This window comes from Ranitomeya variabilis, chromosome 6 (assembly GCF_051348905.1).
Source record: "Ranitomeya variabilis isolate aRanVar5 chromosome 6, aRanVar5.hap1, whole genome shotgun sequence".
Taxonomy (NCBI): Eukaryota; Metazoa; Chordata; class Amphibia; order Anura; family Dendrobatidae; genus Ranitomeya; species Ranitomeya variabilis.
Window position 1 is genome coordinate 78,793,690 of NC_135237.1, and position 12,543 is coordinate 78,806,232.

The 12,543-nt window shown below is 48.4% G+C and overlaps 1 protein-coding gene across 1 annotated transcript in view; it reads right to left on the minus strand.

The window, feature by feature from the left end:
- DLEC1 (DLEC1 cilia and flagella associated protein) overlaps window positions 1-12,049 on the minus strand; it is a 144,864-nt gene extending 132,815 nt beyond the window's left edge. Inside the window, exon 1 of the mRNA XM_077268701.1 lies at window positions 11,929-12,049. The gene's annotated coding sequence lies outside the window, so the exon portion shown is untranslated. The remainder of the gene's footprint in view (window positions 1-11,928) is intronic.
- Between the last annotated feature and the right edge of the window lie 494 nt (window positions 12,050-12,543).

Below are 12,543 nucleotides of genomic sequence, written 5' to 3' on the forward strand. Positions count from 1 at the left end.
ATTTTTCTGCAACTCTGGTTTCCATCCTCGTTTTTCCTCGGGACATGTGGAGCCTTCTGACTGTCCTGGAGTAGATTCTGTGGTGGATAGGTTGCAGCAGGTCTGGAATCATGTGGTGGACAACTTGAAGTTGTCACAGGAGAAGGCTCAGCGTTTTGCCAACCGCCGCCGCGGTGTGGGTCCCCGACTTCGTGTTGGGGATTTGGTGTGGCTGTCTTCTCGATTTGTTCCTATGAAGGTCTCCTCTCCTAAATTTAAGCCTCGCTTCATCGGTCCTTACAAGATATTGGAAATCCTTAATCCTGTGTCCTTTCGCTTGGATCTTCCGGTTTCGTTTGCCATTCACAACGTGTTCCATAGGTCTTTGTTACGACGCTACGTTGTGCCTGTAGTTCCTTCTGCTGAGCCTCCTGCTCCGGTGTTGGTTGAGGGCGAGTTGGAGTACGTGGTGGAGAAGATCTTGGATTCTCGTCTCTCCAGGCGGAGGCTTCAGTATTTGGTCAAGTGGAAGGGTTATGGTCAGGAGGATAATTCCTGGGTGGTTGCCTCTGATGTGCATGCGGCCGATTTGGTTCGTGCCTTTCACGCTGCTCATCCTGATCGCCCTGGTGGTCTTGGTGAGGGTTCGGTGACCCCTCCTTAAGGGGGGGGTACTGTTGTGAATTAGACTTTTTTGGCTCCCTCTAGTGGTTACTAGTGATATGACTCTGGGATTTCCTTCCCTCTGTCTGCACCCAGCTGGGTCGTTACTTCAGGGGTGTTGCTATATAAACCTCCTGGAACCTTAGTCCAGTGCCTGGCATCGGTGTTATCAGACACATTCTGTTTGCTCCTGTTTGCTGGTCCTGGTTCGTGTTAAATTAAGCTAAGTCTTGCTTCTTTGTTTTTTGGGTTATTTGTTTGCTATCATTTTTGTCCAGCTTGTACTAAATGTGATTCCTGACCTTGCTGGAAGCTCTAGGGGGCTGGTGTTCTCCCCCGGGCTGTTAGGCGGTTCGGGGGTTCTTGAATTTCCAGTGTGGATATTTTTGATAGGATTTTTTGCTGACCATATACCGTATTTTTCGCTTTGTAAGACGCTCCGGATTATAAGACGCACCCCAAATTTTGAGGAGAAAAATAGGAAAAAACTTTTTTTAATAAATTGAGGGGGCTTCTTATAATCCATGCGTCTTATTGCTTACCAGGGGTTGTGGCTGCGGTGGATCAGGGTCCCAGGGTCGTTGCTGGAGGCAGGAGTGGAGCATTGCTGCAGGCTGGGATGATGGGGTCTGCAGGGGGGCTTCGGTGCTGCATGGGGGCTGCTGTGCTGCAGGCTGGGATGAGGGGTGCTGCAGGGGGCTCTGGTGCTGCAGGGGGCTCTGGTGCTGCAGGGGGCTCTGGTGCTGCAGGGGGCTCTGGTACTACAGGGGGCTGTGGTGCTGCAGGGCTGTCTCCAGTGCTGCAGGGCTGTCTCCAGGGCTGTCTCCGGTGCTGCGGGGGGCTCTGGCAACATTTTGTGAAAGACCAGAGCCCCCAGCAGTTCGTCCATGCGTTCCTGTATAACTGACTCCGGGAAAATGGCCGCCGGAATCTCGAGAGATGAGATCTCAGTGCTGAAATCTCATCTCCCGAGATTCCGGCGGCCATTTTCCAGGAGTTAGTCATACTAGACTAGAACGCATGGACGAACTGCCGGGGGGCTCTGGTCTTTCACAAAATGTCGCCAGAGCCCCCCGCAGCACCGGAGCCTCTAGCATCACCCGGGGCAGCAGCGGACAACCCCGGCAGTGGCGGCGGGTGACAGCGGCGGCGGGCGACAGCGGCGGCGGGCGGTAGCAGCGGCGGACACCCCCTCATCCCAGCCTGTAATGGTAAGCGGTATATCCGCTTTGTTAGACGCACCCACATTTCCCCCCAAATTTGGGGGAAATAAAGTGCGTCTTACAAAGCGTAAAATACGGTAAGTTATCTTTCTATATTCTGCTATTAGCTAGAAGGCCTCTCTTTGCTAAATTCCTAGCTCATTCTTATGTTTGTCTTTTCCTCTTACCTCACCGTTATTATTTGTGGGGGCTTCTATCCTACTTTTTGGGGTATTTCCTCTGGAGGCAAGAAAGGTCTTTCTTTTCCCTTCTAGGGGTAGTTAGCTCTCCGGCTGGCGCGAGACGTCTAGGATCAACGTAGGAACGTTCCCCGGCTGCTGGTATTTGTAGTGCTAGGATTAGTTATATGGTCAGCCCAGTTACCACTGCCCTATGAGCTGGTTTTCTGTATTTACTGACATAGCATTATTCCTGAGACCCTCTGCCATTGGGGTCATAACAGATAACCCCCCACAAATATTGACTGTGAGTGGAGAGGGAAAATGACACACACAGAGATGAAAACAGATTTTAGCAAAGGAGGCCAACTCTGACTAAATAGACAGAAATAGAAAAGGATACTGTGCGGTCAGTATTAAAAAACTAAAAAATCCACGCAGAGTTTACGAAAAATAGCCTCCACACCGACTCACGGTGTGGAGGGGCAAATCTGCTTCCCCAGAGCTTCCAGCTAGCCTGAATATTTCATAATGACAAGCTGGACAAAAAGAGACATAACTTTAAACTGAACAGTAAGTACAAAAACTAGCAAGAACTTATCTTATGCTGACATGGACTGGCCATCAGAGGATTCCAAGGAGAGGACTGAGTCTAACCCAGGAACATTGACAGCTGGCATGAATTACAAACCAGAGCCCAGTTAAATAGCAAGGCCAAGGGAGCCGATTAGTGAAATCAGCTGCCAGGCCTGACTCCAGGAGCAGCAGTTCAACTCGAAACCACCAGAGGGAGCCCAAGGGCAGAACTCCCAAAAGTACCATTCACAACCACAGGAGGGAGCCCAAGAACGCAATTCACAACAGTCTCCCATCCTGCTCCATCTGTCTTTATCCTGCCCCATCTGTCTCCATCCAGCCCCCCGTGTTTCAGATTCTGCCCCGTGTCTCCCATCATGCCCCCTGTGTCTCCATCCTGCCCTGTGTCTCCATACTTACCCCTGTGTCTACATTCTTCCCCCTGTGTCTCCATTCTTCTCCCTGTGTGTCCATTCTTCCCCCGTGTCTTCATTTTCCCCCATGTCTCTCATCCTGCCCCTGTGTCTCCCATCCTGCCCACTGTGTCTCGATCCTGCCCTGTGTCTCCATCCTGCTCTGTGTCTCCATACTTACCCATGTGTCTCCATTCTTCCCCCTGTGTCTCCATTCTTCTCCCTGTGTCTCCATTCTTCCCCCTGTGTCTCCATTCTTCCCCGTGTCTCCATCCTGCCCCGTGTCTCCCATCCTGCCCCGTGCCTCCCATCCTGCCCCCTGTGTCTCCATCCTGCCCCCATGTCTCCCATCCTGCCCCCTGTGTCTCCATCCTGCCCCCTTTTCTCCCATCCTGCCCCGTATCTCCCATCCTGCCCCTGTTGTTATGACCCCAATGGCAGAGGGTCTCAGAGGTTTCAGCAAAGTCTGCAAACACAAAAAAACAGCTCATAGGGCAGTGGTAACTAGGCTGACCGTATACCTGATCCTAGCACAAACAACTAGCAGTAGCCGGGGAACGTACCTACGTTGATTCTAGACGTCTCGCGCCAGCCGGAGAACTAACTAACCCTATAAGGGAAAAATAGACCTTTCTTGCCTCCAGAGGAAAGACCCCAAAGTTAAATACAAGCCCCCAACAAATAATAACGGTGAGGTAAGAAGAAAAGACAAACGTAAGAATGAACTAGGTTTTAGCAAAGAGAGGCCCACTGACTAATAGCAGAATATAGGAAGATGACTTATACGGTCAGCAAAAAACCCTATCAAAATATCCACGCTGAATATTCGAGAACCCCCGAACCGACTAACGGTGTGGGGGGAGAATATCAGCCCCCTAGAGCTTCCAGCAATATCAGGAATCACATTTTGTACAAGCTGGACAAAAATTAGAACAATGCAAATAACCAAAAATAAGGAAGCAGGACTTAGCTTATCTTGCAAAGAACCAGGACCAGCAGACAGGAGCAAACAGAAATGAACTGATTACAACGATGCCAGGCACCAGACTGAGAATCCAGGAAGTTTAAATAGCAACACCCCTGGCCTAACGAACCAGGTGGGTACCAAGCTGGGGAAAGACAATCCCAGTGCCATACCACTAGTGACCACAAGAGGGAGCCAAGAAGTATAGTTCACAACAGTACCCCCCCTTTAAGGAGGGGTCACCGAACCCTCACCAAGACCACCAGGGCGATCAGGATGAGCAGCGTGAAAGGCACGAACCAAATCGGCCGCATGAACATCAGAGGCGACCACCCAGGAATTATCCTCCTGACCATAGCCCTTCCATTTGACCAGATACTGAAGCCTCCGTCTAGAGAGACGAGAATCCAAGATCTTCTCCACCACATACTCCAACTCGCCCTCAACCAACACCGGAGCAGGAGGCTCAACAGAAGGAACCACAGGCACAACGTACCGCCGCAACAAAGACCTATGGAACACGTTGTGAATGGCAAACGACACCGGAAGATCCAAACGAAAGGACACTGGATTAAGGATTTCCAAAATCTTATAAGGACCGATGAAGCGAGGCTTGAATTTAGGAGAGGAGACCTTCATATTCTTCGAACCAGGCAGGTACGAGACCACAAAGTCAAAAGGGGAGAAAAACAATGACCAACGAGCCTGTCTAGGATTCAGGTGCTTAGCAGACTCGAGATACATCAGATTTTTGTGATCAGTCAAGACCACCACACGATGCTTAGCACCCTCGAGCCAATGACGCCACTCCTCAAATGCCCACTTCATGGCCAACAGCTTCCGATTCCCAACATCATAGTTCCGCTCAGCAGGCGAAAACTTCCTAGAAAAAAAAGCACATGGTCTCATTACAGAGCAACCAGAGCCTCTCTGCGACAAAACAGCCCCTGCACCGATCTCAGAAGCATCCACTTCAACCTGAAAGGGAAGTGAGACATCAGGCTGACACAAAACAGGCGCCGAAGTAAACCGGCGCTTCAGCTCTTGGAAGGCCTCCACGGCTGCAGGAGCCCAATTAGCAACATCAGAACCTTTCTTGGTCATATCCGTCAAAGGTTTAACAACGCTAGAAAAGTTAGCGATAAAACGACGGTAGAAGTTAGCAAAACCCAAGAACTTCTGAAGACTCTTAACAGACGTGGGTTGAGTCCAATCATGAATAGCTCGGACCTTGACTGGGTCCATCTCCACAGCAGAAGGGGAGAAAATAAAACCCAAAAAGGGAACCTTCTGCACTCCAAAGAGACACTTTGAGCCCTTCACAAACAAAGCATTCTCACGCAAAACCTGAAACACCATCCTGACCTGCTTTACATGAGAGTCCCAATCATCAGAAAAAAACAGAATATCATCCAGATAAACAATCATAAATTTATCCAGATACTTCCGGAAGATGTCATGCATAAAGGACTGAAACACTGAAGGAGCATTAGAGAGCCCAAAAGGCATCACCAAGTACTCAAAATGACCTTCGGGCGTATTAAATGCAGTTTTCCATTCATCTCCCTGCTTAATGCGCACAAGGTTGTACGCACCACGAAGATCTATCTTGGTGAACCACCTGGCACCCTTAATCCGGGCAAACAAGTCCGACAATAGAGGCAAAGGATACTGAAATTTAACAGTGATTTTATTCAGAAGCCGATAGTGTATACAAGGTCTCAAAGATCCGTCCTTCTTGGCCACAAAAAAGAATCCCGCACCAAGAGGGGAAGAGGATGGACGAATATGCCCCTTCTCCAAAGACTCCTTGATATAAGAACGCATTGCGGCATGCTCAGGTACAGACAGATTAAATAATCTTCCCTTAGGAAATTTACTACCCGGAATCAAATCTATAGCGCAGTCACAGTCCCTATGAGGAGGAAGAACACTGGACCTGGACTCACCGAATACATCCTGATAGTCAAACAAATACTCAGGAACTTCTGAAGGAGTAGAGGAAGCAATAGACACCGGCGGGGAATCGCAATGAATTCCCTGACAGCCCCAACTTGACACAGACATAGCCCTCCAATCCAAAACTGGATTATGGGTCTGTAACCATGGCAGACCTAAAACGACCAAATCATGCATTTTATGCAGAACAAGAAAACGAATCACCTCCCGATGTTCAGGAGTCGTGCACATGGTCACTTGTGTCCAAAACTGCGGCTTATTTTCCGCCAATGGCGTAGCATCAATTCCTCTAAGAGGGATAGGATTTACTAAAGGCTCCAGAACAAAACCACAGCGCTTGGCAAACGACAAGTCCATAAGACTCAGGGCAGCACCTGAATCCACAAACGCCATAACAGGGTAGGAAGACAATGAGCAAATTAAAGTCACAGACAAAATAAATTTAGGTTGCAAATTACCAATGGCGACAGGACTAACAACCTTTGTTAGGTGTTTAGAGCATGCTGATATAACATGTGTAGAATCACCACAGTAAAAACACAACCCATTCTGACGTCTATGATTTTTCCGTTCGATTCTAGTCTGAATTCTATCACATTGCATTAAATCAGGTGTCTGTTCAGACAACACCACCAGAGGATTAGCGGCTTTGCGCTCCCGCAAACGCCGGTCAATCTGAATGGCCAGCGCCATAGAATCATTCAGACTTGTAGGAATGGAGAAACCCACCATCACATTCTTAATGGCTTCAGAAAGGCCATTTCTGAAATTTGCGGCCAGAGCACACTCATTCCACTGAGTAAGCACGGACCATTTCCGAAATTTTTGGCAATACACCTCAGCTTCATCCTGGCCCTGCGAGATAGCCAGCAAAGCTTTTTCTGCCTGAATTTCAAGATTGGGCTCCTCATAAAGCAATCCGAGCGCCAGAAAAAACGCATCAATATTTGCCAATGCCGGATCTCCTGGCGCCAACGAGAAAGCCCAATCCTGAGGGTCGCCACGCAAAAAGGAGATAACAATTTTAACTTGCTGAGCTGAGTCTCCAGACGAACGAGGTCTCAAAGATAGAAACAATTTACAATTATTCCTAAAATTCCTAAATTTAAATCGATCTCCAGAGAACAGCTCAGGAATAGGTATTTTAGGTTCTGACATAGGACTACGAGTAACAAAATCCTGAATGCCCTGCACACGTGCAGCAAGCTGATCCACACTAGTAATCAGAGTCTGGACATTCATGTCTGCAGCAAAGCTTAAAGCCACTCAGAGAAAAAGGGGAGGAAGAAAAAAAAAAAAAAAAAAACTCAGAATTTCTTTTCTTTTAATCCCACTTCTGCAATGCATTAACTATTCACTTAGGCCTGGCATACTGTTATGACCCCAATGGCAGAGGGTCTCAGAGGTTTCAGCAAAGTCTGCAAACACAAAAAACCAGCTCATAGGGCAGTGGTAACTAGGCTGACCGTATACCTGATCCTAGCACAAACAACTAGCAGTAGCCGGGGAACGTACCTATGTTGATTCTAGACGTCTCGCGCCAGCCGGAGAACTAACTAACCCTATAAGGGAAAAATAGACCTTTCTTGCCTCCAAAGGAAAGACCCCAAAGTTAAATACAAGCCCCCAACAAATAATAACGGTGAGGTAAGAAGAAAAGACAAACGTAAGAATGAACTAGGTTTTAGCAAAGAGAGGCCCACTGACTAATAGCAGAATATAGAAAGATGACTTATACGGTCAGCAAAAAACCCTATCAAAATATCCACGCTGAATATTCGAGAACCCCCGAACCGACTAACGGTGTGGGGGGAGAATATCAGCCCCCTAGAGCTTCCAGCAATATCAGGAATCACATTTTGTACAAGCTGGACAAAAATTAGAACAATGCAAATAACCAAAAATAAGGAAGCAGGACTTAGCTTATCTTGCAAAGAACCAGGACCAGCAGACAGGAGCAAACAGAAATGAACTGATTACAACGATGCCAGGCACCAGACTGAGAATCCAGGAAGTTTAAATAGCAACACCCCTGGCCTAACGAACCAGGTGGGTACCAAGCTGGGGAAAGACAATCCCCGTGCCATACCACTAGTGACCACAAGAGGGAGCCAAGAAGTATAGTTCACAACACCCTGTGCCACTTTCAATAAAAATAAAAAAAAACTTTTCCTCCTGCAGCGATGTTCCCTACATGCAGTTCAGGAGGGCACTCACCAGCGAATGACAATGACGTCATACACCTGCGACGTGCACGCTGATGTCAGCTGCCAGCCTCCGATTGGCTGGTGGCTTTTAACTATTGCCATGCGGGCAAGAGTTTAACTGAACCTACTTCTCGGACACAGGTTCAGTTACTGCAATGGCAGAAGCCTGCCGCTGGGGCCCGATGAGCAGAAGAGACAGGCCCCTCTGCTCGTCGGGCCCCATATGCCAGTAAGGGCAGTAATGATCTGATGGTGGCCTTGGCGGGCCCCTAAGCACTCCGCGCCCCGTCACAGCTGCGACCCCTGCAACCCCCCTATGGGGGGTGGAGCTGCATGTTCATCACTGTAATGAGCGGCACCACGTGACCGCTCATACAGGACAAGCTGCGGCACTGAGATGTAGCATCGAGGGAGCTGGGTGAGTATTTTATTTCCAGCGGGCGGGCGCACAGGGGGTGGGAGGTGACAAGGATCTTTATTTTAAAGACAAAAATAATAAAAAAAACCATTGATTTTTCATTCCTTCTCTCCAGCGAACGCTGCAGGAGAGAAAAAATGAATGGCGGCTTCAGCACCACAAGCTGGGGGGACAGCGCTTACTGTAGCGCTGTCTCCTGCACGGCACACGGACGGCACACTGACAGCATACGCGTGTGGTACGTGTTTTACAGGGACCCATTGACTTTAATGGGTCCGTGTGATCCGTGCGCTCCCACGAACACTGACATGTCTCCGTGTTCTTCAAACGGACACACGGTCCGTGAAAACACGCTGACATGTGCACAGACACATTGATTTTAATGTGTCTAAAGGTACCTTCACACTGAACAACTTAACAAAGATAACGATAGCGATCCGTGACGTTGCAGCGTCCTGGATAGAGATATCGTTGTGTTTGACACGCAGCAGCGATCAGGATCCTGCTGTGACATCGTTGGTCGGAGCTAGAAGGCCAGCACCTTATTTAGTCGCTGGATCACCCGCTGACATCGCTGGATCGGCGTGTGTGACACCGATCCAGCGATGTGTTCGCTTGTAACCAGGGTAAACATTGGGTTACTAAGCGCAGGGCCGCGCTTAGTAACCCGATATTTACCCTGGTTACCAGTGTAAATGTAAAAAAAAAACAAACAGTACATACTTACATTCCGTTGTCTGTCGCGTCCCCCGGCGTCCGCTTCCCTGCACTGTGTCAGCGCCGGCCGGCCGTAAAGCAGAGCACAGCGGTGACGTCACCGCTCTGCTTTAGGGCCGGCGCTTACACAGTGCAGGGAAGCGGACGCCGGGGGACGCGACAGACACCGGAATGTAAGTATGTACTATTTGTTTTTTTTTACATTTACACTGGTAACCAGGGTAAACATCGGGTTACTAAGCGCGGCCCTGCGCTTAGTAACCCGATGTTTACCTTGGTTACCCGGGGATTTCGGCATCGTTGGTAGCTGGAGAGCTGTCTGTGTGACAGCTCTCCAGCGACCACACAACGACGAAACAGCGACGCTGCAGCGATCGGCATCGTTGTCTATATCGCTGCTGCGTCGCTTAATGTGACGGTACCTTAAGTGAGTCAGTGTCTCCGGTACGTGAGAAAACTGTCACCACACGTACCGGAGCCACTGACGTGTGAAACAGGCTGTATACAGCACTGCCCACATAGTAGTAAACAGCAGATCCCACATCTCTCCTCCCCCACTAGAATGGCCCCACAGTCCAGTAAAAAAAAACAACACACAAGCTCCTCACCTTTCCTCATGCCCGCGCTGCTCCCTGCTCCTGTCTCTGTGGCTGCCGCTGCACTGCCTGGGACACAGTGAGTGTGCGCGTACCTGCAGTGTCAGAGGCAGAGCGGGGAATGATGGGAGAGGGGGCGTCAGCAGACGCTCTCTCCTCCATTATTACATTCAACTTATGACGCCGGTATAGTTGAATGCGGTGGCGACGCTGGGGGGGAAGGGTGAGTCGGCGCGCAGCGGTCCACTACTGGTACCGATCCTTCTGGCATTTGCCAGAACTGCCCGATGGCCAGTCTGGCCCTGATGAAGGGGTAATAAAACATGAGCGAGAAGGTACCCTTCTTTCCCAACTCTGGCCTGAGGAAGTGCACCCACCTTCCCACCCTCTTGGTAATTTTTGGTTTTGGTATGTTTTTTTAAGGCTTAATTTTTTTTTCACAGCTGGCAGAAAGTTTTGGCCCTTGAGATCATATGGTCCCTGCCGAGGGCAGTGACTCTCATGCTCGGAATGTTTTTAGAAGCAGGACCAAATATATGGTATGATTTCCTTTTGATAATAAAGCTGTGGCCACTTCTTCATCCAACATCACAGTTTCTTGCGTTTTAGTGCCTATTTTATGTTATCCAAGGTTATAAAGGGGAATAGAAGCTGTCATGGTGTATAGAGTAGTGCATATAATGACCCTCTATTTAGTAATGATACATAAATAAAAGTGGAAAATATGTGACATCTGATTCTTGTATATCACAAATTTTCACTTTTCATACCCATTTTATCTGAAATCTCATGTTGATCAGTTCTGTATTACACTGGCAATAATTTATGTCATACTACACTCTTAGGAACCGAGGGAATGTCTCAGGATGAGATTTCTGTATTATTGAAGTTACCCTTTGATAACTTTATTGTGAATAATCACTTGAATAGGAGGGATAATTTTGATGAAGAAAGTTTGGCAGTTTGCTGTTTATTCATTTTTTTGTACCCAGAATTTGTGAATTTACCCAAAGTGCAGCTAAGTACAAAACAAACTTTCCAGCTCTGAAGACGAAGATCATGACTGCATCTTTAATCCTCCCACATTCCTCTCGAGTTATTCATCAGTCACTCATGCCTTCTATAAGTTTGTCCCTGTAATGTTTACTGTCCTCTGTGCTGCAGAAAGTGCTACATTCCTAGTGTTCCCCAAGAAAAGTGTCTTGCACTGCTATGAGGGCAACTCCTGTGTCGCCAAACCGTGCACAAAGTCTAGTAACTGAATACAAATCTGTTCGGCTGCACAGATCCCCCACAGTATGAACTGTATTTTTCTATTTTTAGGAAGGAAAGGAAAGACCAGTCATGTACTGGGCTGTGGGTGTGGCAGACCAGTCTAACTGGTTGGGGAGTTCCCATTTTCATCAAAGCAACTGGTGAGATTCAGACCAGAATTGCTAATCATGGAAATCTGCTATCAATATTGGTAAACCTCTGCCTTTGTCCCGACCTAGAGAACCAAAATTAATAATGATAACTAATACTATTTATGACACTGTAAGCAGGTGCGGGAATGCAGTAACGCAGGGATTGCAGAACCAGGCTGTATAACAAGGTTATTTAATTGGCTAACAAAGAAAAGGGTAGCAACGGTCTCCTCGCAGGGAGCTAGTAACATTAACCAATGAATAGTAACGAGGGAAGAAAACAAAGGGTTAACGCGGCAGTCTGATATGGAAATGGCACTTATCGTGGTCTTCTCTGGTCCTCATTCAAATACAGTCTGATGGGGGTTGTAGTACCGACAACGGCCGGTATGGCATCCTTAGGAGGATCCAGCGAATCACGGTCCAGCTTCTGGTGGCAACGGGCGGTTACCGGTTTTACCCTTTGAGACCCTAGTCCATAAATCTGTGCAGCCAAAGTAGGGAGTGCTGTTGGAGTCTCTGTCCAACTCGCGTGCTGCTCGTCTATCGATGAAGGAGAACACACCTTGGGTTCCTGCACCTGGCCCACACTCCTCCGCACGCGCACAGCCCTCTGCCTAGCCGGGCCCGCGGCGCTCTGCACACTCACTGTCTGTCTGCTGCGCTCGCTTAATCTCTGCCGCGGCTCCTCTCCGCGCTGTCACCCTGTGGAGCGCACCACACGCCTGCTGCTGGCAGGAAACGGTCACTTTGCGCACTTTTAGCTCTGTTTCCGGCTTAAACACGCCCCCTATTCCTGGGTCATGGGACCTGTCCAGTCCCCTGTTCCTTCCCCCGGGCAACATGGGATGCAACCTCGACAGTTCCGGACCCGGCTCAATGCAGGTACCTGCAGCCCGGTCTTCCTCCTTACAACACTACAAAATGTAAAGGACATTCAAAATAAAGTAAAACAATGTTTGCTGAAGTTTTTTTTCATATAATGTATTGATACATTTGTTGTATTAAGCATCTACCATGATATTTTAATCTTTTTTTGCATGGCTTTTGTACTCATCCACAAATAAATACTTGCATATTCATGAAGCTCGACCTCTCCTTCTTTTTCTGCCTGAGATCGTATGCGGGTGAGCGGGACATTTTCTCAATGTCATACGGTGTCATCATACAATTAAACTGCACCCACTTTGTACCCTAATGTACCTAAAAAGTGTCTTGTAGTGGCCATAGAGGTTTATTCATCCCTTGCTACCATACACCCATG